Source organism: Mastomys coucha, unplaced genomic scaffold, assembly GCF_008632895.1.
Source record: "Mastomys coucha isolate ucsf_1 unplaced genomic scaffold, UCSF_Mcou_1 pScaffold3, whole genome shotgun sequence".
In the NCBI taxonomy this organism is placed as follows: Eukaryota; Metazoa; Chordata; class Mammalia; order Rodentia; family Muridae; genus Mastomys; species Mastomys coucha.
Window position 1 is genome coordinate 27197717 of NW_022196909.1, and position 11433 is coordinate 27209149.

General features: G+C 51.1%; 1 long non-coding RNA gene across 1 annotated transcript; it reads right to left on the bottom strand.

Moving 5' to 3' along the window:
* Nucleotides 1–607: 607 nt before the first annotated feature.
* On the bottom strand, nucleotides 608–10878 carry LOC116075144. The gene is made up of 3 exons (XR_004112438.1): nucleotides 10605–10878; nucleotides 10339–10464; nucleotides 608–815 (listed from the first exon to the last, which is right to left on the bottom strand). It is a non-coding gene; the product is annotated as an uncharacterized LOC116075144 (long non-coding RNA).
* Nucleotides 10879–11433: the final 555 nt, after the last annotated feature.

Here is an 11433-nt window from a genome sequence, read left to right on the forward strand (position 1 = left end):
TGCCTTCTTCTGGTGTGTCTGAAGACAGCGACAGTGTACTCACATATATGAAATCAATCAATCAATCTTTAAAAAACAAAAACAAATGAAAACAAAACAAGAAACCAAAACAAACAACAACAACAATCTTGAGATGTCGGAAGGGAAGGGCTGAGGGGAAAGGGGGTCTAGGGAGGATTCCTTGAAATCAGACAGACTCTGAGAGCTGCGGTACAGAGACTTAGGTCATAAACCTCTGTAGGAGACATACCCACAGGGACCTAAAGGAGATGGGAACGGCCAGGACTGGCTGATCCAGATGTGGCTGCAGGTAGGACCTTGACTGCTCTGGAAGATGTATATGATAGCCCTTAAAGCTGTCTCTTATTAAGGCAGGGGGTGAGCCTCTATATCTGGCATCTGAAAACTGGTACCGACACAGTGAGGAAGATCCCCGTTACACAGTGCCTCCAATGTCACAGAATACAGTTGTGAACTCCTAGCAGCCATAAGTGCCCCCACCCCCTCCAGGGGACAGATGCACGTGCCACCGGCAGACAGTGGTCCCCTTGCGGGGGATGGGTATATGGGACTCTCCAAGGAGACCCAGACAGAGGACTCTGTACAGAATGGAGAGGGCCTAAATCTTAGACAGTGGGGCACAGGGAGAACCTGGGAAGGAAAGGCAGGATGGGAGAGCCTTGAGGTGAGGGGAACTTGCTCCCCGCAACCCCAGAATCTTAGAACCAGGTGGTGAAGTGCAGCCTGGGGTGTTGGCTCTTCCGTTGATTACACTTGACGTTAGACTTCCTATGATTCCCACATTTCCAGGTGCTCTGAAAGATCAAAAGATGAAGATGGGGTGGGACTCACATTCCTCCAAGGCCCAAGCTGGCCTTCCTCACCTGTCCTGAGCACTCCATTTTCCCCCGGCTAGTCACTTGGTCTCAGCTTGGATTCCTCCAGGGACAGGAGGCTCTCTGCTTCTAGGGACAGCTGATTCCTTTAGTCCTGGCAAATTCTGCTAGAAAAGACTTGCCCACATGAAGTGACAACCTGGTACCCTGGATCTTCACCTCAGTCCACACATCATTGAATATCTGGGGATACCTGCTATGACCTGTGGTTGGGCTGGGGAAGCACAGTGAATCAGGTACATAGGGCTAATATCATCTTCTTTTTTTTTTTTTTTTTTTTTTTTTTTTTTTTGAGACAGGGTTTCTCTGTATAGCCCTGGCTGTCCTGGAACTCACTCTGTAGACCAGGCTGGCCTCGAACTCAGAAATCCACCTGCCTCTGCCTCCCAAGTGCTGGGATTAAAGGCGTGCGCCACCACCGCCCGGCAAATATCATCTTCAAAAATGGGTGATGACGAGTGTGCGTAGCAAAGAAATACTGGCCGCAATTGTGCTAAGGTCCCTGAAGGGTAACTCCAGTCACCCCTGTGCATGTGTGCATGTGTGCATGTGGGCATGCATACGTGCATGCATGTGTGTGTGTGTGTGTGTGTGTGTGTCTGTGTGTCTGTGTCTGTGTGTGTGTCTGTGTGTGTGATAAAGGACTCAGCAGGGCTGGTGAGATGGCTCAGCGGTTAAGAGCACCAATTGCTCTTCCAGAGGTCCTGAGTTCAATTCCCAGGAACCACATGGTGGCTCACATACCATCTGTAATGGAGATCTGATGCCCTCTTCTGGTGTGTCTGAGGAGAGCAATGGCGTACTTATATGCATAAAATAAATAAATCTTTAAAAAAAGAGAGAGAGAGACGTGGGCACGGATCTCAACCTAATCTAAAGGAGAAATGAGGCCCGGGAAGCCTCAGAGAGAGCAGCAGACTACGGTTAAGGGCAGGGCAGAGCCACAGAGGGACCAGAGGCCTCATCTCAAGGCCATGGAAGCAGGGAAGTCAATCAGTAATATACCTGGGTTATTCACTTCCTCTCCTTCCTTTCTAGCAGTCAACTAGTTCCACCTGGATGCAGACAAGGTTGCCCTGAAGTCCCCTCTCTGCCACTCTGGAACCTTCCTGGCTCCAACCCACCCCGGGGTGGGGGAGCAACCCAACTCTGAATGGCCCCACAAACCTGCAGGTCCTCTCAGAAGACAGAAGAACCCGCAAAGGAATGTTTGCTGTCCTCCATCCCCCTCCTCCCTCTCCTCCCACCCAGTATAGACAAAGCTGTCTCTGTGACAAGAAGCAGAGGGAAAAGGATGCCTCTGCCACTGAGCTCTGGCAGGAAACAGGTCTGCCTCACCCACCATGAGTCAGCAGAACGTAGGGGGACCCATCTGGGAAATGAATCAGCATTTCCAGGAACTGACCCTTGAGTGGATCCCTGAGGGTTTGAGAAATCAAGGAAATGCAGCCTCCTGGAAGTCTAGCTGTGGGGTGTCATGGGTTTCTAACAGACCTACTCACACCCTAGTCTGAAGTAGACACCCTGCATGAAATACCAGCACGGACTTGTGTGTGTGCATGCATATGTATGTGTGTGCATGTGTGTGTGTGCGTGTATGCATGTGAGGAGGAATGTCAGAGGATAATTTTCTGGTACCAGTTCTCTCCTGTGTGGGTTCTGGGGTTCAAACTTGGTAGCAAGTACCATTACCTACCAATCCATCTCCCCAACTGTCATGGTTTGACTATGCTTGGCTTAGGGAGTGGCACTATTTGGAAGTGTGGCCTTGTTGGAGTGGGTGTGTCACTTTGGGCATGGGCTTTAAGACCCTCATCCTAGCTGCCTGGAAGTCAGTATTCTGCCAGCAGCCTTCAGATGAAGATGTAGAACTCTCAGCTCCTCCTGTACCATGCCTGCCTGGATGCTGCCATGTTCCCACCTTGAGGATAATGGACTGAATCTCTGAACCTGTAAGGCAGCCCCAATTAAATGGTGTCCTTTATAAGACTCATCTTGGTCATGGTGTCTGTTCACAGCAGTAAAACCCTAACAAAGACACCAACACAATTTTGTTTTGTTTTGTTTGGTTGGTTGGCTTTGGTTTTTTCGAGACAGGGTTTCTCTGTATAGCCCTGGTTGACCTGGAACTCACTCTGTAGCTCAGGCTGGCCTCAAACTCAAATCAACCTGCCTCTGCCTCCCAAGTGCTGGGATCAAAGGCATGCACCACCACCTCCCAGCCCAAATTTTGTTTCCTGATACCCTTGAAACTACAACCTCTCAATGTGTGAGTGTGTGTGTGTGTATGTGTGTGTGTGTGTGTGTGTGTGTTTCTGATGTTCTGGCTGCAAATCCATAAAAACCAAAGCACTGTGAGCCATTAGCCCTTCACCTACCCACAGCTTGGGAGGAGAACGGAGGCTGGCATTGCTAAGTTGTCCTCCTTCTCTATTGCCTGTGAGGATGCCACAGATGGAATTCTGGGGGCTGTGGAGAGAGATCTGGATTCCATTCTTCATGAGGAAACCAAGATGGCCAGTGAGATCCCTGATAGCCATCCAGGGCTGAGACTCTAAACCCCCACCTGCTGTAGCCAGATATCATGACTGAAAACAAAGCGGGCATCTGCTTTGATCTTCCCAGGCAAGAGCACAGGTTCCCAAATCAGGGCCAACAATGTGGCAGCATGGGCACGAGGAGGGGCGGGGAGGCTGTTCAGATGCCCAGAGCCCCAGACCTGGGGGCCCAGCTCCTGGGTGAGGATGAATGACAGGATGGAGGGAGGATGAGAGTTAAGACCAGGACGTGGCTCAGCCAAGAAAGAGCTCAGAAGGGGATCAGCTGCCCCTGGACCAGTCTGGGGACTGGCGGGGTGGGGCTGAGAATGGAAGGTTTCCCAGGTACCCAGGGCAGGTTCTGTGTCTGGTTTATAGGCAAAGATGCTCAGGCTCCAGGACTGGCCAGGGTTCCCCGAAGGAGGACAATAGCTGGAATGGAACCCAAAGTGTCTCTTTACTTCCCAAGCTTTTCTCTGGATGGTAGTCATCTGATGTGTTTGTGCAGCGCTGACTCTGGAGTAATAGTCAGACCTTTAAGTCAGAATTTCAGAGAAGAGAGGCAAGTCCACAAAGAGGAGGCTCTAGCCAAGGCTAATGTCCAGCAATGGCCACTGCAGACCCAAGCTCTGGCAATGTCCCTGATGCTTATCCTAGCTAATACCCCAGTCCTAGGCCTCCCAGCCACCAAAGGGTAGATGCCAGGCTCAGCAGGGCAGCTGCCTTAGGACCCTACTCTAGTGCCCCCACTGATCAACTGAGACTGCTCTTTCCCAGTGTGATGCATGTGGTTTAGCCTCCCTGTCCTCTCACACCAGCTGTCCCCCCTTTTATCTGTCATCACACCTGTCTTAGCTACAGAAGGAATTCTTGGTTCCAGAGAGAATCAGCCCCAAATCGCAGTCCTTTCGCACCTGGAGTCTCAGGGCCTGATGCCCACACCAGGCTGCATTGCGATGGCATCGGAGGAGCAGGTAGCATTGCTCCCATGCCCAAGGCCCTGTGCCCCCTTCATGTCCCCTCTTTCAACTACCCAGGAAATGGGTCCCTCTTTGGCCAGCCTAGTGATGAGAATTCCATACGAGTCAGGCTCCGAGGCAATCAGCAACCCCTCCCTGTGGCTGTTTGCTGACAATCAGGAAAAGAAGTTAATCTCAGAAACATCCCAGGTGGGAAAGGGAGTGAGGGGCAGCCGGGAGGGCCATATGGAACCTGTTTGAGGCACTGGGTCAGAGCCCAGCTACGCCTCCACGGGCTGGGGCGCCAGCCAGCTCTTGGCTTCACCTACTCGGCTCTGGCCAAAGAGGGGAAGGAGCGTGGGAGAACAGACAGGCAGGCCATGTGGGGACAAACGTGTGCTATGTGGAAGCACCCAGCCACTGTTCTTTAAGTGAGGACATATTAGCTCACTGCCCATTGGTTGGAATGGGGGGGGGGTGTTACAAGGTCTAATGGCTCAGCCATGTCTGGGGCCATAGGGGTCTATAAAGTGGCATTTGGGGTCTCCTCAAGACAATGGCAGGGTCTTATCTCGGAGTGACACTCTGACTGGCTTTGCCATTTCCACTGTTGATAAAGATCCGACCAAAAGCTCTCAGGTAGTACTTTGTCTCCTACCCCCCAGGACATAGCACACAGCCAGCCAATCCTCTGCCTCCATCTGCCTGTCAGACACCTGGATGTTGGTCCTATTTATGCCAACAGGTTGGGCTGATGTGGTGATGGACCCCACTAAAAATTTGACTCTACTGCTTGGACTCACTCACCCAGCTGAACTCTAAGATTGAAATCCTGCCGGAGTTTGGATAGACCAAATTTCCAACTGTCCACCTAGATCCACGTGAAGCTTTAACTCTGTCTAGACTCCCAGGACTTTGAAACGAACTGACTGAGTTTCTGATTGATTCTGCAGAAGTTTTCACGAAATCTGACTGAACGTAATAGGGCCTGACTTTCCCAGCCCTCTCCACCCTCCTTGCTTAACTGGGGAGTTCTATCCGATTTTTCTAGGCGTTATTTTAAAAACCAAACATCTTTACTACCTGACTGAACTTTCTGGATCCTTCTGCCCTGAGCTGGCCAAGTCATGACTAAACGCAAACTTAGTAACAGGAAGTCACTCCTGTGACGATGGGGCCAGGCACAGGATGAAGTCCTCACATATGCACTTGAGTTTCATCCGAAGTATAAGAGGCGCCAGCGATGCCTCATATCCTTCTAGAAATGTCTCAAACCCTAGCACATTTTTATTAACTGCCACCTCTACCCATCATCCTTCTGCCCCAAACTGCCCTAGTTCCTGTTTCTACACATTAGGAACCCACACACTTGAGTCATTTGCTCTGAGAAATGATTAGGAAGCCATGGGGATTACTAGGCTAGCCCACCAAGGCTCAGAGCTCAGCTCGGGCCCCCTCACTCTTGGATGCCAGGACAAGCTTACAGACTTTTAGGGACCTCAGCCTTCTCACCTCCAACTTGTGCTGCTTCATTCTGCCATTCGTCTCTTGGGTTGGTTTTCTGGTTCTTGGCACACATACAAAAGATTCCTAGGTCTACTTGATGAATCACTCTGAGCCAGGAAATGTTCTGGGGCCTCTTACCATCTTAGCTCCTCACTGGACCTTGCAAACAGCTTGCCTCCCCCTGATGGTCTGCTGTGGCTAGTATTGTCCCCAGTTGTCCAATGTGCTCCATGGGAGAAGGAAGCTGCTTTTGGGTCGTGTTTTAGTGTTAACAGGATTATTTCACATTGTTTTAGAGACACTCAATGTTTCTACTCAACCCCTCAGAGTTGGGGGCTCTGGGGAGTCTTTTATTTTATAACCGTATTTGCTTCACTATGATTTCTCCTATCTCCATGCATCTAGAAGTTGAAGTTTTCGAATGAAAGGTTAGAGACTTTGTACCGGTTCCTTCTTCCTGGCTAGACAGGTACCAACAGGCCCTGGTATCCTGACGGTCAAATATCTAAACATAGACCCAAGGTTCTCCTTCAAGGCTGGAGAAGGTTGGGCAGGTCCTAGGAAGTGGGTGTGTCATCCCCTTGTCCAGGGTCCCATCTTCCAGGTCAGTCTCAGGGATGCCATCTCTTCTTGGGATAGCATAAGAGGCATCCCAATGGAAGTCTGGAAAGGTCGATAGAAAAAACACTTGCAAATGCTGGGAGTGGTGGCACACGCCTTTAACCCCAGCACTTGGGAGGCAGAGGCAGGCGGATTTCTGAGTTCGAGGCCAGCCTGGTCTACAGAGTGAGTTCCAGGACAGCCAGGGCTACACAGAGAAACCCTGTCTCGGAAAGAAAAAAAAAAACAAAACAGTTGCAGTAAGAAAAGTGGAGTTGAGCCCAGGTCTGGCTACTCACTGGTCTCTCTTTGCTTTTGTCTTTCTACGAAAAAGCTAAGTGTTGTCTTTGGAATGAACACAACCATCTAGGGAAGGCTGTTTTGATGAAGGGCCTGTCTTGAAGGCACTGGCCTGTCTGCCATTCTGTCTACCCTCCCTGATCTCTGCTGGCGTGTGGTAGAAATAAGTCCTTAGAATAGTAAGACAAAGGGGTTCAGGTTCTGTCCCTGGCACAGAATAAACATGTCTGGAGTCCCAGTGCCAGGAAAGTGAACGCAAGAGGATCAGAAGGTCAAGGTCATCTTCAGCTAATGAGTTTGACTCCAGCTTGGAATCCACAAGACCTGGCTTTAAAAGAACTTTTAAAAAAAAATGAGGAGGAATAGGAGGAGCAGGAGGAGCAGGGGAGGAGTAGGAGGAGCAGGAGGAGAAGGAGGAGCAAGAGGAGCAAGAGGAGGAGGAACAGGGGGAGCAGGAGGAACAGGAACAGGAGAAGCAGGAGGAGCAGGGGAGTAGGAGCAGGGGGAGCAGGGGGAGCAGGAGAAGGAGGAGCAGGAGGAGCAGGGGGAGCAGGAGGAGCAGGAGCAGGGGGAGCAGGAGGAGCAGGAGCAGGGGGAGCAGGAGGAACAGGAGCAAGAGGAGCAGGGGAGTAGGAGCAGGGGGGGCAGGAGGAGCAGGAGGAGGAGGAGCAGGAGCAGGGGGAGCAGAAGGAACAGGAGGAGGAGGGATGCTCTTCCATTTACAGATGCTTTACATCTGCCCGCTGCCCTGCTAGGTGTTTCTTGTGTGTTACTTCATGCTGTCTTCTGACAATCCCACCTGGCAGATGTGACTGCTCACCCTCCTGCTACTTTATAGATGAGCGGCGTGGCTCTGAGAGCTAATGTGATGGACCGAGTCAGAGGGATTAGAAAGCAACAGATGCAGGTACTGAAGCCAGTCCTTGGAGCTGTCCTCGGAGCATGCATGTTTAATGGCTATCCACACAGTCCACACCAAGATGAGAGACAGAGTCAGAATTTACAGCCTAGGGGGCGGACATGCTTGTTTATGAGCTACCCTGATACAGGCTGGGGGAGCTGCCAGTGACCCACAAAGAAACACAACATCCCCTAATGGCCCAGGTTGGGAGAACCCTGTGTCCAGCTGGAAAGAGAAGCAGAGAGCTTTATGCAGGAGATGGGAGGGAGGTGACTGGGGAGAGAGAACAACAGAGGTAGGTTTTTTTTTTTTTGAGAGAGAGAGAGGAGAGAAGGAAGTAAGGGAACTCTGAGGGAAGCCAGCAAGAGCTGAAATGCCCCCACACCAGCAAACTTTATGTCAACTTGATACAAACTAGCATCGTTTGGGAAGAGGGAACCTCAACTGAGAAAATGCCCCTGGAAGATCTACCTTCAGGCAAATTTGTAGTGTGTTTTATTGATTAATGATTGATGGGGAGGGCCCAGCTCACTGTAGGTGGCACACACACTCCCCTCGCCCCGGGCTGGTGGTCCTGGGTTCTGTAAGAAAGCAGGCTGAGCAAGCCATGAGGGGTAAGCCAGTAAGCAGCACCCCTCCATGGCCTCTGTATCGTTTTTCTGCCTCCCGGTTCTTGCTCTGACTTCCTTCAGCGATGGGCCAAGATATGGAAGTGTAAACTAAACAAGCCCTTCCCTCCTCAAGTTGCTTTTGGCCTGGGTGTTTCAGTTTTATCGCAGCAACAGAAACCTTAACTAAGTCAGTCCCCATCATTCCGACTGAAGAAGGTAGGACATCCATGCCTGGGAGGGGAGGTATTTTTGCTTGTTCACTTGGAAAGGCTGTGGGAGGAGATTTGACACAAGTGTGAGGCCAGCCTGGGCTACACAGTGAGTTCCCTGTTAGCCTGAGCTACAGAGTGAGACCCTGTCTCAAAAAGAGAGATGGTGGGAGGTACAGGTCACTGAAGATGCACACTTGGGAGGTGCTTTGGAGAGTCATGCGTAGAGATTCCAGCAGGAGAATCTGACTTGAGGCTCAATTGATGGGCAAAGAAACCTGGTGGTTAGAGAGAGGTGGGATGACCCATCGGCGAAAAGCATCCCCCATCCCAAGAGATCCACAGCAATAAATCAAGCCAGAAACCCCATCAGTGTACCCAGTGAGAGAGGGAGACATCCCCACAGGCACTGAAGACTTCTGGGGGATTCAGTCTCTGCCATAAATATGACTGTGAAGAGGGATGGCGTAAGATCCAGCCCTTGACTCCCTTACCCAGCCACTGTGGTGGCAGAACTAACAGGAATCGGTGCCAGTGTTGAGGGACTGGAGTCTGAGGTCACAGCACGGTGCAGAGAAAGAGAAGGGAGTAACAGAAGCAAGCAGAGATAGACTGCCCAGCCCAGACTAGAAGGTAATGGTGGTACACTGAACCGGAATCAAAGCAGTGGCTGAGGAAGGGGCGGGGGAGGAGCTGAGGACAACTGGGGAGGTGCTTAGAGGGGAAAGATAGACAAATTGTGGGGAGCCATCATCTGCAAGGACAAGGGGAGGGGTCCTTTGCTAAGTGCTAGGTGTGCACCACGTAGCAGATCTTCAATGCTGATCTAAAAATGAATTAGACTGGGAGTTGACTTCAGGTTCTTAATCTGATGTTTTGCTACGATGAAAGATGAGCAGAGCAGGTGGGGAAATGAATGATTGGCCTGAGCTCAGAGTCCCCGGGCGGGCGTCAGGTCCTTACAAAAGAACAAAGCCGTGAGGCTATTGGGAGGGTATCACATATACACACGCGTGGTGACACGATATGTCCCCCCAAGATAGCCAGAACCTCAGCCATGAACAAAGGCCACCGAAAGCGGCTGCTGCAGTTTCTGCCAGGACATCGATCAGGGACTGCCTGTCAGAGCTTGGCAGTAATACCACCTGCTTTATGAGCCCTTGTAGCCAAGAATGATTGATTGAGATAGCCCAGGTCACCTCTCTTACTTCACCCTGAAAGGCTTTCCTTCCCTTGACCCCTGACCCCTTACAAAATATATGTAGCTTGCTATGCATGTATCTCTCTGTTGCAGCTCTGTCTTTCCTAGGTGAATATATTTTAGAGATCTTCCATTTGTGCTCTGTGTATGTGTGTGCATGTGGATGCGCGCATGCGTGCGTGTGTGTGTGTGTGTGTGTGTGTGTGTGTGTGTGTGTGTGTGCATGCTCTTGTGTGCGTGTACACCCATACAAGTACACACTCTTATCAATGATTGGGTGGATGTCGGTGGTCAATGTGCGGCGGCCGCCATCTTATTTTTTGAGACTGGGTCTCTCACTGAACCTGGAGCTCACTGATTGGCTGGACTGACTGGCCAATGAGCTGCAAGCATTCAATTATCCCCCCCCCCCACGACCTCTAGTAATGAGATTACAGAGTTTTGTACCATGCTAGGTTTTTACACACGTGCCGGGGAATCCAAACTCAGACCTCCATGCTAATACGGTAGGTGTTTTGCCCACCAAGCCACTTCCCCACCCCACACAGCTCCCGTTTGTCACGGGCTGGCATTGAAGGACCAGGGCAGCACCATCTCTTTATCAGAGTCACCATTTACCTTGCCTAGACTTCCTGTGTGGATCTTTCCCATTCTGAACAGTGGGCACCAGAGGCACAGAGCAGTCCAGAAGTCCGGGAAGTTCTCAAAGCAAGACTGTCACCTGTGGAAGCCGTTGCTCCTCACCTGGAAGCACAGGAAGGACAAGTCCAGCGGGGAGGCTGGGGGATGGGCTGACAGTCTCCCCATGCCTAGATAGCCATTGTCCTGCCATATTCTCTCCAAGCTCCTTTGCAGCCGGGGCCTCAGGGTGAATCTTTCTTTACCTTGGAAAAGCCACAGGAACTAAAGATGACGCCTGGCAAGGCATCTCCGAATGAGCTTCCAACTCCGTGTTTACACGGCCTGTTCTTGTTCAGCAGGTGACCGGGGCAAGCCGCTGCAGTGATAGATTGTAAAATAAACGATACCACTCAAAGCATTGTCATTATCATGTCGTAGGCTCTTGGCAGCTTCTCCCGTCTGTGGCTTGTTTTATGTCTAATTACATTTCACTGTGCATGTCGCCCATATGTTATCTTTCACATAATAAATACATGGAAAATCCCCCCTGTTTTTCCGTCAGCCGCTGCCCAAAAGCAGACGGATTTCTGGTGTGTGCTTACGCAATAAAGAAGCAGTTGTTTGAGATATGGTGACACCTCATAGCTGGACTTTAGAGGCCCCATCTCCCGGGTTGGAGGGCTCTCTGCACACCCTCCCTGCCAGGAAGCTGAGGACCTGGTCAGGATTTGAGTCTTGGGATGCATGGAAATGCAGCCCAGTGCCTGAGTCTGGAGGCTGCAGAGCCTGAAAGCAAACATGGCTGGTTCCTGGAGAGGAGGCGGGGCCACAAAGGTTTTCTGTTACCCTGCAGGTTCACAGAAAAGCAGGAGCACCGATCAATCACGCAGTGTGTGTGTGTGTTGTGTGTGTGTGTGTGTGTGTGTGTGCGCGCGTGTGCGCATGCACGTGCACGTGCGTGTGTGTGTGTGTGTGTATGGGGGGGGGGGGTTGCTTAAGAGTATTTATTCAGCATCTCTATATCCGTGCCTGCTCTCAATGCTAGGTCAGGTAAGGGAATGGCCAACGGGAGACCACTGAGGGACCAACACG